Source organism: Arachis hypogaea, chromosome 17 (genome assembly GCF_003086295.3).
Source record: "Arachis hypogaea cultivar Tifrunner chromosome 17, arahy.Tifrunner.gnm2.J5K5, whole genome shotgun sequence".
Classification (NCBI taxonomy): Eukaryota; Viridiplantae; Streptophyta; class Magnoliopsida; order Fabales; family Fabaceae; genus Arachis; species Arachis hypogaea.
The window spans coordinates 4,019,789-4,036,277 of NC_092052.1; the positions used below are offsets into that span (position 1 = coordinate 4,019,789).

Below are 16,489 nucleotides of genomic sequence, written 5' to 3' on the forward strand. Positions count from 1 at the left end.
TTTATCTTATTTAAAATATTAAATAAGATAAATTTTGACTATTTTTTGCTAATTCTTTTTTGTCATCAAACCTTTTTTATAATAATCCGTCTATGTTAGCTAGTAATTAAGCTTTTTTACTTTCTTTACCCATTTACATTCAAAGTAATTAATTCAAACATGCTGGTAAAACCATCACTTAGGTTATAATTAAGGTTAATTTCAAAGGTGTCTGTGTTCCTCATGTCAATGTTATGTCATAGTCATCAGGTTTTGGGATTTTGCTAGAAAATGGCAACAATTTCTAATAATTATTAAAGGTGTTGATCCATAGAGCTAGCATGTCCATCTAAAACTCCTCTATTGTATATTCTCTTTAGTTGCCAAACAATTAATTACAGCTCAATAACTTGTCTTTTTAATTTGTTGCCACATTTATCCAATTGGAATAATTCTAAACCCTGCTGGAAACAATTAATCAAATGTTGCTTTCCATCCACATCCATTATTTCCTACTATATCAACATCTTTAGCAAATTTTTTAAAATAAATAAATAAAGCCATTATTATTACCATATATTATGAACCATGGAATTCAGCAACTGGCCTATAATAATAATAATAATAATAATAATAATAATAATAATAATAATAATAATATCCTTTTAAATATCACAAGTTACATTTATAATTCCGTATATATAACATCTATAATAATTATATGTTTATTATAGATAAAATTATCTATTTATAATTATTTCTGCAATAATCAATAAATAAAAAATATAAAAATTGAACTACTTTAGACTAAATTTTATCCTCTTCCATTTATTTTTAATTAAATTGTTGTAATTAATCCTCAAAATAGTGATAAAAAATTATAACTATTAATCTATTACAATGGTAAAACTTCAATTTTTTTAAATATAAATTTTTAATAAGCATCTAGCAAAGGAGACTATACCCCAAATTAAACCATTACTTATAAATTAAATGCCATTTGTCCTAGTAAGTTGTACAAAAGAATTTCCATACTCTATCATTAGTGTGAAGCCATGACTATGGATGGCAAAATTCTCTGGACTGCTCCAAATGGAGATCCAATTGTAGAGAATTTTTTTGCAGGAATGAGAATGGGAGACAAAATTTTCTTGAAATAGGCGCAGGAACTTGAACAGGGATTTCCGTTCTATTTCTGCTAATCTCTGAAACCCAATATATATATAAATCTAAAACTTCTAATCCTCATTTGTTAACCCTTCTTCAATTTAGAGATCCTTAACGATGTCCATACTTTATACTTCATACTCCATCCAACCTTTTTACAGTCATCCCTTTGCCACTCTCCTTTCTCACTGCATCGTCACACCTCACCGTGCCATCACCTCACCGCGACGTACTCTCTATTTGTGGCGTTCCTTTCCGTAACTATGCCGTCGTGTCTATTTTCTTCTCTATTGTCGCGTCTCCCACTCCATCCACTACTCTATCTTTTGGCTCGCCGTTACGTTCCCTCACTACTTTATTTCGAAAGAAGTTACCATCTTATCATTTAGATTTTTTGTATAAAATCTTGCTGTTTTTGTATAGGATAGATACTTGCAGCTTTATTCATATAAAAATTAATAATTAGTTAGAATTATTAAATAGATAGAAAATGGGGTCCATGTTGAAAATGAAACCCTATGAAAAATAAAGATGAGAAGCAATATTCTCTTACGACAGAAAATAAAAGCAAAGACAGAAAATAAATCTAAAAACAAAGATGGAAAACAATAAAACATCTCTCGCCTCATCCCATCCTACCCCGTTGAGATCCCTAGCCATGACCATGCCTTTTTAATCCCACATCCATAAATGCATGCTCTTCAATCTCTTAGAGTCGGAATTTTATCTTTCCTACAATAGGATTTCAACTACCTACTATTGAGTGATGTTTAGTGAATGAATTTAATTCTCTCATCCCTTTTAATATAGTTTTTGTATGTTGAGAAACTAAATTCATTCAAACATACCTAAGAAATCATCATGACGTCATCTTTTTGACTAGTCATTATTCATTAATTATTAGGGCCTACTCGCTTGTTTTGTATGCTGCAATTTTCCCCACTAATAATCTATAAAACTTTCTTTATTTCCTTCCTCATGATAATTTCAATTACCATCACTATCATGTTCACCTTCTTCAACAACTATGTGATGTGTGAAACCTTCTTCACCACATGCAATATTCTTTTAGTTTCTTTCTTTTTCTATTTATTAAAAACTATATAGATTTCCTCTTAATTTAGCACTCTTATATACTTGAGTTTAATAAGATTACTTAATTAGACGATAATTTTATTTTATTTTATTAAAAATATAATTATTTTTGTGCATCTTTTTGTCTAAAATTCAATTTTTATTGCAAATAATTTACGCAAACCCAAAAAAAATTAGATGAACTCTATCCTACCCTCTCTAAAATAAAAGGTAAATTACTCCTTGTGACATATATAGTAATTATTGATAAATTATCCTTTCATATCTTCTCTTTTCTTCATATTTCTCTTAAAAATTTAATAACAGTGCTATTTTTATCATCTTCACTAAATACACATCTTTCCTAATTTAAAAAAAAAACTAATGTATTGGTGGGAGCATATTAAACTATTATATTGACACAAAAAATATTAAATTATTATTCAGATAATAATAAAACAAAATAAAATAAGTATTTTAATATTCACATTCGCCTCAAATATTAATTAATTATTTTATTATTCATGCCATTAATTATCTACAAGAATTTTATTTAAGGTGCAAATTCATATCTGTCGTACAAACCCATATCCTTTTGCTTCTCTCCGAACATAATATCTTCTAATACAAAAAAAAATCTTAGAAAGAAGAGAGCTAAAAAATTGATAATTGTGCTCGTTGAAATTGGAGATTAAAAACGTAAGAATAAGTTCAAAATCCTAACTTAATTGATTGGAAATGGTGATTCGATTTGAAAGGAATCATAATTTTAAAATTGGAGAAGAAGAAATGTATTTAGTGGAGATGATGAAAATAACATTGTTATCAAGTATCAAGAGAAACATAGCGTCAATTAAAAAGAAAAGAGAAGATAACGTGAATCTTGAAATTCTGATAAAAAGATAATTATCAATAATCACTGTATATATTACAACGGGTAATTTACCCTTTATTTTAGAAAGAGTACGATCGTACGATAGAATTCACTAAAAAATTATTGTTTAAAAAAGTATGTTATATAACCATTCATATATTTTTCTTATCAGTTTAGGTAAATTTTTTATAAAAAGTAATATTATGACTACTGCTTTGAATTTTAACATAATTTCATGTTCAAAAGACCTAAATCAAGGCCTCTAATATAGCATAGCTTCCTTGATTTTCATTTTAAATTAATTAAGTTAGCATTAAATTCCTCCCCAAACCATATCACAAGACAAGACATGTTCATATGCTAAATCCTTTAGAGACAATGATAAAGATAGAGGCTCGTTAATAATTATAAATATGGTAATAGCTTGTTTTATAATGGAAGCATATTCAATCTGATCTTCAAATATTGTCATGTGATTTGCTATATGTTGCTAAAATAAAAAAGAAGAATAAAAAAAATACTTAATGATGGAAAAAAAATGTCACAATGAGTGTAACCCTGAAAATAAAATGAATTTTAATAGTTTTATTATTAGTTAATAACTTAATTTATATGTCATTTTTAATGTATTTTATAATGAAATTGTATTTTTAATGTAGCTCTTTTCAAATTCTATGAGTAGCGTGAAATATTTTACGTTGAGCAATAATTTTTTATTAAAATCAACCGACCTTGTATTTTATTTAATTTTGTGTAAAAGTAAAACTATTAAAGGGTTTTGCAGTGCAATGAGTTAACTCAGCTCAGCTCGTGAAAGACTGAGAATGAAAGTTGGCATTCATGTCTTTAGCATAGAAAAGGGCCCTACACTTGTTAATCACTACTTTATCCTATGATTAACTAATCTAACGTGTTCACTAATTAATAATTAATTAAAGCCATGCATTGAAGGAATGATTCCATTATTGGGTGAAAATTTTGTATATTATTGTATCTTTTCAAATTTATTATTTAAAAATACTAATAAATACATAAATATAATTAGATGACAATAAATTTTTTATATTATCAATACATTAAAATTAAATTCGTTTAATTAAATCTATAGCAATACTTACATATTTTAGGGTATATATAATTAGTACATGTCTTTTTTAGATATTTATGACTATTGGATTCTTTTAATATAATTAAACATAACTTATATATAAATTAAAATTAGTGGTTATAAAACTTTAGAAAATAGATACTAAATATATATACTTTATAAGAGTATGAAAGAAATTTTCTTTAAATAAAGTAATTTAAGTTGTAATTGTACCAAAGTGAAAGTTTTAGTTCTTATCATAATAGTTACCATGCACCTTTAAATTAGATCCATAACTAATTACTGGGTTTTTTTTACCTAGTTTATGTACTGTTATATATGTTGCATATAATAATTGATCATGTACCTGCGATCAAGGAAAAATAAAATTGTCTTAGGAGAAGATTATGATTGTATACACCCAAAGTATGAACACCATGATTACAGGTAGGTATGAAGGAATAATTGCACTTAGCAATGGGTTATTGTCAAGTTAAACCATTTTCCATATTTGAAGAATGTGGTCCTACACAAGAAAGAAACTTGAAGGACTTAAATTTCCATTTTTGATGGTAGGTCACATAGGGTTTGAAGTAGTATTTTATAGCCTTAATGATAGCATTAATTAAACTTGTTTCAGAACAGATAACATTGCCAAATTCTGCATTTATGGTTCAACAAAAATGGTAGGATCGGAGGAGAGAAACATCCATGTACCTTCGAGTATGAAATGCATTTCTTAGGAATATTTGGAAATGAAAATTGACAATTCATGTAACTTAATCATATATGAATTTGTTCAATTTAAGTGTTAGAAAAAATAATACATGTATACTAAAACTCAACTACTAAATTAATTATTATATATACGGATAAGTATTGTTTTGGTCCCTAACGTTTAGGGTTGGAATCAAATTCGTCCTAAACATTATTTTGGATTTAAAATCGTCCCCAACGTTTGACGATTTTACCCTTATATCACAAGACAGAGAGAGAAGCAATCTTGCTTCTTCGTTCTTCATTTCTTCTCAGTCTCATTCTTCAGAGAAGAGAGAGAAGCGAGTAGAGACTCAGAGAGAGGAGAGAAAAAAAGTCTCCCCGTCGCCGACGCCCTCCTCCTCGACCTCGCCTCGCCTCGCCGCGCCTCGACTTTCCCCTCACCTTGCGTTGCCTCACGCACCTAGACCTCGCCCTCGCCTCTTGTTTCTCCTCGTCGTCGGGGAGGTGGTGGTGGTGGTGGTGGTCGCGTTTCCAGCATCACCGCCACGCCTCCCTTTCTCTTCCCTCCCTAATATCCGCTATCCAGATTTACTACCACCACCACCAAGCAACTCCACCGTCACTGCCATCATAGGTAAGTTAAGATTCAAGTTCCTAATTCCTGTTCTTATTTATCAGAATCCCTAATTTTCAAATTCATTACAAAACCTAATTTTCAAATTCATCACAAACTTTGCAGTGGTTTCCGTCGAGGCTGAAGGAGGTTGATGCTGAGCTGCTTCTCTCCTTTCGTCGCTGATGCTACTGCATGCAACCACCTTCTCTAATCTTTGTTCTTATTTTTGTTATGTTCTTGTTTCTGGATTACTGTTACCTTTTTAATTTTCTATTTTTTTTAATCTGAATATATTGTTGTTCTTGTTGGATTTAAAGAATAATTTTTGCTTTTGTTTTGTTCTAATGTTGTTTTTGAATTGCTTGATGCTGTTACTTTTTTCATTCTTTTTGGTTTTTTTTTTTAATTCTGAATCTGTGATTATTGTTGTTGGATTTGAAGAATTTGAAGAAGAAGAAAAAGATCTGAATTGCTTGATGCTGTTTTTTTTTTATTCTTTTTGTTTTTTTTATTCTGAATCTGTGGTTGTTGTTGTTGGATTTGAAGAATTTGATATTTATCATAATCCCTAATTTTCTATGAATTTGTAATTGTTGTTGTTGTTGTTCTTAATTGTATTTAAGGATTTGTAATTTTAAAATTTATTAATGAAAGAAGAAGGAAGAAGAAGGATTTCTAGTTTTGAATTTTGTTAATGATGGAAGAAGAAGAAGTGAACTGGTGAAAAAGGGACATTTTTGTTATTTAAAAAAATTTTTTTATTAAAAAGGACAATTTTAATATCGTTTTGAAACGTTGGGACGATTTTAAATCCAAAATAATGTTTGGGACGAATTTGATTTCGACCCTAAACGTTAGGAACCAAAACAATACTTATTCCTTATATATATTAATCTATATATTTTTTAATTAAATAATAAATTATCAAAATAATTAAATTTATCATAATAAACAAATAATTAAACTTATTTATAATAATAATCGATTGGTGACTAATTTTTAATGTTCCTGTAGCATGATTAGAATAAAAATCATACCAAAATTTTAAAATTGTAAAATAGATATTGATACATTAAATATGAAAGATCCTATATAAAGGCAAATTAATTATCTTATTGAATTTGTGGTCCTGGCTAGCTAACCTTGGGTTTTTACATTATTGAATCTAAAAGTATATCATTGTCTATCAATAAAAATTGGGTACAATGATAATATAACTAATCTAGCAGTATTATTCATGAGATCGATGAGAATAAATTAATATTAAAAAGGATTTAATTTTTATGTATGATTGTTATATTGGTGTAAATATTTATTTATATATTATTATATTAATGAAAATAATTAATATTTATTTGAACTCACTAATTAATTAAAAAAAATAGTTTAGATTAGATAATCTATGATAATACTATAATATAAAGACATCACTATTAATAAACATCCTCAAAGTTAAACTCTATTCAAAATCTTAAAAGAAGCCGTTGCTATGTCAAAAAAATTGAAAGGATTACAATGATAAACTAATAAGCTAGCTTAATTACAACAACAACAAAGCCTTGTTCCATCAATTAGGAATGATTACATGAATCAAACGATATTATATTTAGCTCTATTATATACCATGTTTATAGAAAGATTATTTGTATGTAGATCTCGTTTGACCACCTTATGGATGGTTTAGGTCTTTTTCTATCTTTCACTCATTGTCTATCTTTCATCTTATCTACCCTCCTGACTGAGTGCTTTGTTGATCTTCTTCTCACAGGTCCAAACTACCTAAGATGCGATTCTACCATCTTTTCCACAATAGATGCTATTCTCTCTCTCTCTCTCTCTCTCTCTCTCTCTCTCTCTCTCTCTCTCTCTCTCTCTCTCTCTCTCTCTCTCTCTCTCTCTCTCTCTCATCTTCGTTCCTTATTCTATCCAATCGAGTATGACCACTCATCTCTCTCAACATCTTCATCTCTGTCATACTTAATTTATGTCCGTGCTCCTCTTTGGCCGGCCTACACTTTGTACCATAAAGCATAGCCGGTCTGATAGTAGTGCGATAAAATTTACCTTTAAATTTTAAAGACACTTTTTGTCACATATAAAACCAGATGCACTCTGCCATTTTGACCAACTGCTTGGATCCTATGGTTTACATCCTGTTCAATCTCTCTATTATCCTGCATGATGCACCCAAGATACTTCAAACTTTTAACTTAGGATGTTTTCTCCAATCTGTACCTCTATATTATGATTTTTCCTTCGACAGCCGAACTTACATTCCATATATTCCTTCTTGCTACGACTTATGCATAGACCATACACTTCTAGAGCTTCTCTTCATAAATCTAACTTCTTATTCAGGTCTTTCCTTGACTCTCCTATAAGGATAATATCATCGGCAAAAAGTATGCACCATGGCACAGACTCTTGGATATGCTCTGTGAGTACTTCCAAGACTAATGTGAAAAGATATGGACTTAAGGATGATCTCTGGTGTAATCTTATACCAATAGAAAATTTTTGTCACACCACCTTGAGTCTTCACACTAATTGTAACCCCATCATACATGTCTTTAATTGCACGAATATATGCGATCCTTACTCTCTTTCTTTCCAAAACTTTCCATAAGACCTCCTTTGACACCCGTACACTTTTTCCAAATCAATAAACACCATATGTAGATCCCTTTTATTACTACGATACCTCTCCATAATTCTTCTTGACAGGTAAGCTTCAATGGTGGATTTGTCTGGCATAAAATTAAATTGGTTCTCTGTTACTTGTGTCTCTTATCTCAACCTCCATTCTATCACCCTTTTCCATAACTTCATGGTATGACTCATGAGTTTGATCCCTCTATAGTTTCCACAATTCTATATATCCCCCTTATTCTTATAGGTACCAAGGTGCTCTTTTTCCACTTATCTGACATCTTCTCTAACCTTAAAATCTCATTAAAAAGTTTGTTTAACTGATTGATGCCTTTCTCTCCAAGGCTCTTCTAAACTTCAATCTGAATATTATCGGGTCCTACTACCCTACCATTTTTCATCCGCTTTAGAGTCTCTTTTATAACACCCTCACTATCAAAATGTCACACTTCCGGCTGCGCCACTCTGATAGCAAGAAGTATTACGACGACTTCATATATTTAATAGTAAAATATGAGCCTTTAACTCGAAACCATATCGCGAATTAATATATATTATGAGCGATACAGAAATGGAATTTCTAGTTTACATACATAGTTGGTTCTCATCCTTCTGAGACTATAAGTATAATAGGAGCATCCGTCGACAAAAGGATCACCCTAAGATGATCATCTCATGGCTATTGAGAATGAACCAAATCAGATGGTTCTATTTCTCAATCTTTAAAAAAAAAACAGATTATCCTTTTCATGCTCATGTCAAGGTCGACCCATGAGACGATGGGGGATAAGCTTCATCGTCGAGAGGAAAACAGGCCGAATCACCAGCTACGGAAATACTTTTTAATTGAAAACAAATAAGCATATACATATATGCATAACTTATTACATAAGTAGCTTATATATACATATAAAACATATAACTCCTATTCCTCTTACAATACTATAATAACAAAGGCAAGGGAAGAAAAAGTATCTAACTAAAATAACAACATTGTATAAACAAAACGTAATAAAACTTTTCGTAAGCTCCTTCGTCCGATTCCTGAAAAGGTAAAGCTGTAGGGGAGTGAGAACCTAACCACATGGTCTCACTACGAATTTTCAGAATTTTTTCAAGAAGATATTTAATAAGAAAACTATTTTCAAGCTCGGTGATCATCGTTGTCTTATGAATCTTTTGAAAACCAACGGTTTAACATCCAAAAATCCCAAAATCCAAATCCTTTTTAAAGGAAACCAGTTAATTATCCATAATAAAAAACCTTTCTTTCCTTATAGTAAAAATCTTAAAAGTTTCTTAGACTGTATGAATGACCAACCTGTTTCAAGTATAGATTCATTAAGTCTATGCTGAACCAGCTTGATTTTTTTATACTTAACTAAACCTCAATTAGAAAATCAATCACATAATCAATCAACACTATCATCAATTTAGCACCAATATCCAATCTCAAAAGTACCATACCAGAACAAACACAGGAAAAATAGACAAGAAAAATACAGGTATAGATAGCAGTTAATAACAGTTAAGCAATTAGGCAAACCAAAATAAATTCAAACCCAAGCAAAGCATGCAAATGCATATGATGCATGTTTGTCCTATGGCCGATAAATCTCATCTGTCAATTATAAAGCCAAACCCGACATGTTCGATAGCTAACCCTGGATAGAACACCGAACACGGAGCAAATGGGACCAAGCCGCAACCCTTGCATCTTACCCGCGTACCCGGAGCAGGGAACAACTTCACCCTGCCTCTTATCCAGGTGGTGTTATAGTTCTAAACACGGAGCAAGCGGCAACAGAACTCAACTCTTGCATCTTACTTGGAGTTTCGAACTCTTATCTGAAGCAAGTGGATAACACCACTGCATCTTACCCGGTAACATATCACAATCAAATTCAATTTTATTTTCAAATCATTCTCAATATCATTCAATTCATTCAAAAATCATATTTTAAAATCAAACTTCATCGTCATTCAAATTTAATCATCATCATTCCTCATTATCACACTCATCCTCATCACATCTCCCATTTCGTTCATAAATAATTCAAACTCAAAACATAGTGCATTCTTTTTCAAATAAATCAAACTCAAAACGTAATCCTTTTCAAACGAAACCTCTAATTTTTATAAAAATTTCGGTAGCATCCCCTCTAAAATTTAGACTTTACCACCCTTCAAGGGTCCCAACCAAACCATTTCTCAAACTCTTTTAAAATCATTTCCAAAATCAGACAAATTCCATTATTTCAAACCATTTTCAACTCTCAAATATCATTTCTGATAAATCAACAAAATAAATTCCAATGCTGATTCATTTTTAATATCAAATTTACTCCAAAACCAAGAAAACCACTTTTCATGATAATCAATCAAATCAACTTTTCAAATTCATTTTTTATCAGTTACCACACACTACTCAAGCAATGCATAATTCAATCCAATACACAACCACATCCGTAAGACTCACATAATCATAGAAATATATTTTTGATATCAATATCTATTTATAACAATTCTGTAATATAAAATAAATTTTAAGAAAATTTCTATCTCGATCGCAATTTAACTACGCGACAAAACCCGTAAAATTCAGATTTCGCAGCTGCGGCGTCAAATCCGACCATCCACGCAGCAACAACAGCTCATCAAACATAGCATGCAAGAACCGAGACTCAATCTTGAGATATTAACAACGCGTAAAACTCAATAACTTATAACAAAATAACAACGGTAAGGGTTCCAGAATACGAGCGAATTACTGAACTCAGAGAAGGACCAAAGAACAGAGCACCTTCCTTCTTTCCATCACCTTCTACTTCTTCGGTGACGACTTCTCCAACGGTGAGTGTAACACCCTACCACACTAAACTTTACGCTTAAGTCGTAAAACGAAGATGGTATGGTATTACGACCTCTAAAATAAAATGAGTACATATAATAGTAGAAGAATTATAATATGTTAGGAGCCTTGAAGAAAAGGGGGAAATAAAAATCGCACAATAAAGGCGCAACGCCCAAGGAACGAGTTAACTTATGTGCTAAGAAAACCATAACTATCAAACATAAGATAACAGAAGTAGGAGTAGAATACCAAAGATACAAAATAACAAGCTCCTAACTCAGCCTGCGAAGTCAAGACTGGCCGGAGAATATTTACACATATATACATACATATCCAAAACCCAAAAGTACATATACACAATCCTGCCTCTCCATAACCTCTAAGAGGATCAAAAAGAATAAGTCATGCGGAGAGAAAGCTAAGTACATATATATACATCATAGCATAACAAAATATCCCAGTAACCACTCCGCTTTAAGAGTCCAGACGCCTAACGAGATGCCTCTCGACCTGCATCTGAAAAACAACAACATAGTATGGAATGAGAACCGGAGGTTCTCAGTATGGTAAAGGTGCCACACACATAATATATAAGGTCCTCGGAATGCCAGAGACAATCCTAGAACACCGACACTCAGATTATAGAGCTTAAAGTATTAAACAGAAGCCATAAAAGGTGGTTTTCTAAGAACATTTAAACCTAACTTAACTTAACCTTAAAATCTAAGTCCCATACTGCCATTCCTCCATACCTCCAATTCCATCATGCATTTTCACAGACAAATAAACAGATAAAAGCAAGCACAGGAAGGTTACAATTACTGCAGGTAACAAATACACATTTAACATGGCAAGAACATATAGGCACACCCAATTAATGTACAAGCAAGTAATTCAAGTAATATGCAGATGATGCATGCCTGTCCTATGGCTGATGAGGCTCATCTGTCGGTTATCCAGCCAACCCGACAAGTCTGAATTGTACTTAGACTGTCCCCCGACGTGCATCCCCTTGAGTCTATGCATAGCTTTATCTCAAATAATCAATATTGCTCAATGGGGGTAACATTCCCGGGAATTTATATAGTGTCCGGTCACACTTACGTCGTAGGGTCAACAGAGTATCGAGTTTTCTACCTGGTACACGTGGTGGCAAGCCACGGCACTTAATCCAGGGAACCTCGTATCTCAGATAATTCAAATTCATAAGCCATATAAATAATTCAATTATAATTCATCAACATCGACATCATTCTCAATCGCATCTCATTCATCATTATACGTCAATCATATTCAATCCTTATCCTTCATTATCACACCTCCCACTCCGTCTATCAATAGTTCCAATTCAAAACATAATTCATTCTTTTCTAAATGAATAAAACTTAAAACATACTCATTTTCTTAATAACTCTAAATCAAACCATATAACCTTTGAATCTAAATCTTTTTAAATAATCATATAAACAAAATCTCTAATCTCTAATTTTTATAAAATTTCGGCAGCATCTCCTCTAAAACTCGGACTTTGCCACCCTGTTCGGGTCCAAACCTGCATTCTTTTCAATTCAACATACCCTTCCTTATTATCATAACAATATCCACACAAAAATCTACCTCAGATCAACAATTAAACTCATACAATATTCAAATCCAACAACCAAAATTCAACTAAGAATCATAGTTCACAAATCCTAGGCTTTTAACACAAAATACCTCATTATCACAACAACCTCCACAATAATTATACCACAAATCAATAATTCACCGAATCATTAATTAATCAACAAGCACCAAACCAACCATGTTCATCAACAATAACATTCAACTATAATTCTCTCCAAATTAACATAACAACATTCACCATCCAAAATTAATAACTAATTATCCAATAAACTTCAACCAATTATATTCATCGACAAATTACTAAGTATTAAACATACACCTGCATTCCAACTTATCCTATGGTCATCTAGCCTAAGTTTTCACAGAACATTATATATTAAATGCAAGAAACCTAAACCATACCTTAGCCGATTCCCAAGTATTATTCCAAGAAAAGTTTCCTAAAAGAACACAGCCCTCAAAACCTCAACTAATCCGCTTCCTCCAAGTTCTAGTATTCACAATTTCAAGCTCCAATTATTTATTTTCAACCTAATACACATTCATAACACATATATACCCAATTTAATACTCAAAGCTCAAATTTAATGAAATTAAAATAAAATTATCGTATCCTCACCTTACCCAAGCTTCACATAAGTAAGAGTGAATGTTTTTCTCAAGCTAATTGGATCCTAAAACATCAAAAATCAAAGAAATTCAACCTTCCCATTAAAAATTTGAAAATTGGGGGAAAAGAGGGCTGAGAGTGATTAAACAAGTTATCAGTGAAATTGTTCCGGTAGAAATGTAGAGCTCGACGCGGTGGACGCGTGGCCGCAAACGGTGCGGCAATCGGAGCTCGGACGGAGAAGTTACGGGGGTTGGAAGGTTACCGTAAGGGTTCGGGAGTGTTTTCTTCTCCCTGGGGCTTTTCACGCTGCAGCTGGTGAAATGAAGAAGAAGGGGCTTTCGGGCTCATTTAAAGTGTGGGTCCGGTTGGACCGACAGCCTGGTTCGGGCCCGGTTCAACCAATTCGGCCCGTTCGATCCAATTTTGGACCGTTTTCTTTGAAATTGGTGTCAAAATTCTCGTTTCGATGAGCTCTATCCTAATTTAACATAATATTCACATTTCTAATCCTCCTTATTAAAAACTAATTTATTAACTAATTATCTACTAATTTAACCGGGGTTTACAGTGAGCACGAACGACGATGACGCAGCTGGAGGCGTGAACGGTGGCCATGACGGCTGGGTGCGACCCTCCCTTTCTCACCCGCATCTCTCTCTCTCTCTCTCTCTCTCTCTCTCTCTCTCGGTTCTGCTCTTCCGGCGGCGACGATGGAGCCCGACGGCACAGCGACGGCTTCCTCTCCTGGTTGTGGTTGCATGTTCGGTGGCAATGGGTTCTTCGATAGCGGCGACATGAACTCTCTCTCTCTCTCTCTCTCTCTCTCTCTCTCTCTCTCTCTCTCTCTCTCTCTCTCTCTCTCTCTCTCTCTCTCTCTCTCTCTCTCTCTCTCTCTCTCTCTCGCGCGCGCGCGCATCGTATCGTTCTCTTCTCTAAGCAACAGCGTCGATGGTAGCTTGGCGGCGACGGAACGGGCTAAACGGTGGCGCTGCGAACAAGCCCTCCTCCTCAGGTCACCCTTCTTCCTGTTCTCTCTCACTCTTCCCTTTTCTCTGTTCCCTTTCTTTTTCTGGTTTTTCTTTTTTGAAGTATGCTGAATGTTGGGTTTGTTTTATGTGTGTGTTGAGGAATAAGGGAAAGGGGAAATGGCAGCTAGAGTTAGGATAAAATTAGGATTTTGATAATTTTAATAAAATTGGGACATAGAGTATTAATTTAAAATCTAATTTAATCATTCCTTAAAATTATTTTTAAAATATTATTTAATTGTCAATTTGCTAATTAGCTTTTAATCAAATATTCTTATTTAAAATTAGAGATAATATATTTTTTTTTGTTTATAAAATTAAAGTATTAAATCCTAAAATCTCAATTATTTAAACTAAATCATATAAAATTCTTATTCTTTTAAAACTATTAAGATTTATAATTTAAATATGAAAAATTATTCAATAATTATAAAATTAAGTAAATTTTTTTATTTAATTATCAAAACTTGACTTATTTACTCTTAATAAAATAATTTTTGAAAATAAAGTCTTTAATGAATAAGTAAATTGAAGTTAGCTCGTAATAAGATTTTTCCAAAAGTTCTGAGTCTTACATGTTTTACCTCAAAGTCTCGAATCCTTCGATAGTAGTCGAAGTTTTGATCTTCTTCCCTCGTGCATAACCCGACCAAGGCTCGAAAGAGTCTTCTGTCCTTCATTAAATAACTCGTATAAGTAACTCTTCCACCTTTCATTAATCTTCTCATCTTGAGCCAAAATCTCTCCGTCTTTATCGTCCTTTATGCACTTAACATGATCCAAATCTCTCGTTCTTTTTTCACGGATCTTTGCAATTTTATATATATCTTTTTCTCCTTCCTTCATGTCTAAAGACTGGTAGAGACCCTCATATGCTCTTATTCTTGCTTTACTTATTACAGCCACTCTTGTCTCTTTCTTAACCGCCTTATATTTTTTCTAATTATCTGTATTGCGGCACAAAGACCACTCTTTAAATCACTCTCTTTTTGCCTTTATCTTTTATTGTACACTCGCATTCCACCACCAGAACTTCTTGTCTCTTGATCCTATCCCTCTAGATTCACAAAAACTTTCTTTTACTGTTCTTCTAATAATTTCTGTCATCTCCGTTCAAATCTCCTCCGCGCTTCCATCCCCTTCCCTCTTTGCCTCTTTTCCTACCCATCTTAGGAATTTTTTTGTTCCTCACCTTTCATCTATCACCACCTCATCCTTGGGTTTTTCGTTTGATGTCTTTTCCTCAAATTTTACTCAACACGAAAATCTATGACGAGCATCCTATGTTGTGTTGTTAAAATCTCTCCCGTAATAGTTTTACAATTAATGCAAAATTTTCAGTCGACTCTCCTCAACAAGAAAAAGTCGATTTGAGAGCTTGTCATACCACTCCTATTGGTTATAAGATGTTCGTCTCTCTTTTTAAAATATATATATTTGCAATGAGAAGGTCAAATATTGAGAAAAAGTCCAAAATATATAGTTTTACCTTCGGTATTAACCACCCCGAAACCATGGCTTCCATGAATACTTAGCTTCCATATCCAGGCACTTCTCTTCCAACATGGCCATTTAAATCTCCTCCTAAGAAATCTTATTTCCCGAAGGTATGTCTTGGACCAAACTCTCTAGATCCTCCCAAAACCTTATCTTGTGTTGCTCGTCTGAACTCACTTATGCGATGCATAAGCGCTAATCATGTGAAAAATGCCTCCTTCCATCACAAGTTTGATAGAGATTATCCGATCACCCACCTTCTTGACATCCACTACGTCCTTCTTCTGCTGCTTATCCACGATAATACTTATCCCATTCCTATTCTTCACCTTTTCTGTATACCAAAGTTTGAACTCAGAGGTATCCAACTCCCTAGATTTCGCGTCGACCTATTTTGTTTCTTATAGGTACATGATGTTAATCTTCCTCCTTGTCATAGTATCCACTAACACCATGAATTTTTCTGTTAGAGTACCTATGTTCCATGTCCCAAATCTCAACCTTCTGTCGCTCCGACCTTTATCCACTAACCATGTATTTAGTGCAATAACATCTTTGATCTATGTCATGAAGATTCGACTAAATTTCTATGTTAACTATCGAAGACCTAACATAACCTTCCTCCTTTATCCAAATTTAAAACCGGATATGTACCGTAAATATAATATAGGCGGAGTTAAACTAACAAGCTAATTCAAAGATAAC

The 16,489-nt window shown here is 32.7% G+C and overlaps 2 long non-coding RNA genes across 2 annotated transcripts; one reads left to right on the forward strand and one right to left on the reverse strand.

The window, feature by feature from the left end:
* Window positions 1-5,186: 5,186 nt before the first annotated feature.
* LOC140181086 (uncharacterized) lies at window positions 5,187-5,862 on the forward strand. The gene is made up of 2 exons (XR_011875742.1): window positions 5,187-5,535; window positions 5,641-5,862. It is a non-coding gene; the product is annotated as an uncharacterized lncRNA (long non-coding RNA).
* Window positions 5,863-11,222: 5,360 nt separating this feature from the next.
* LOC140181087 (uncharacterized) lies at window positions 11,223-13,594 on the reverse strand. The gene is made up of 4 exons (XR_011875743.1): window positions 13,522-13,594; window positions 13,266-13,320; window positions 13,049-13,177; window positions 11,223-11,536 (listed from the first exon to the last, which is right to left on the reverse strand). It is a non-coding gene; the product is annotated as an uncharacterized lncRNA (long non-coding RNA).
* Between the last annotated feature and the right edge of the window lie 2,895 nt (window positions 13,595-16,489).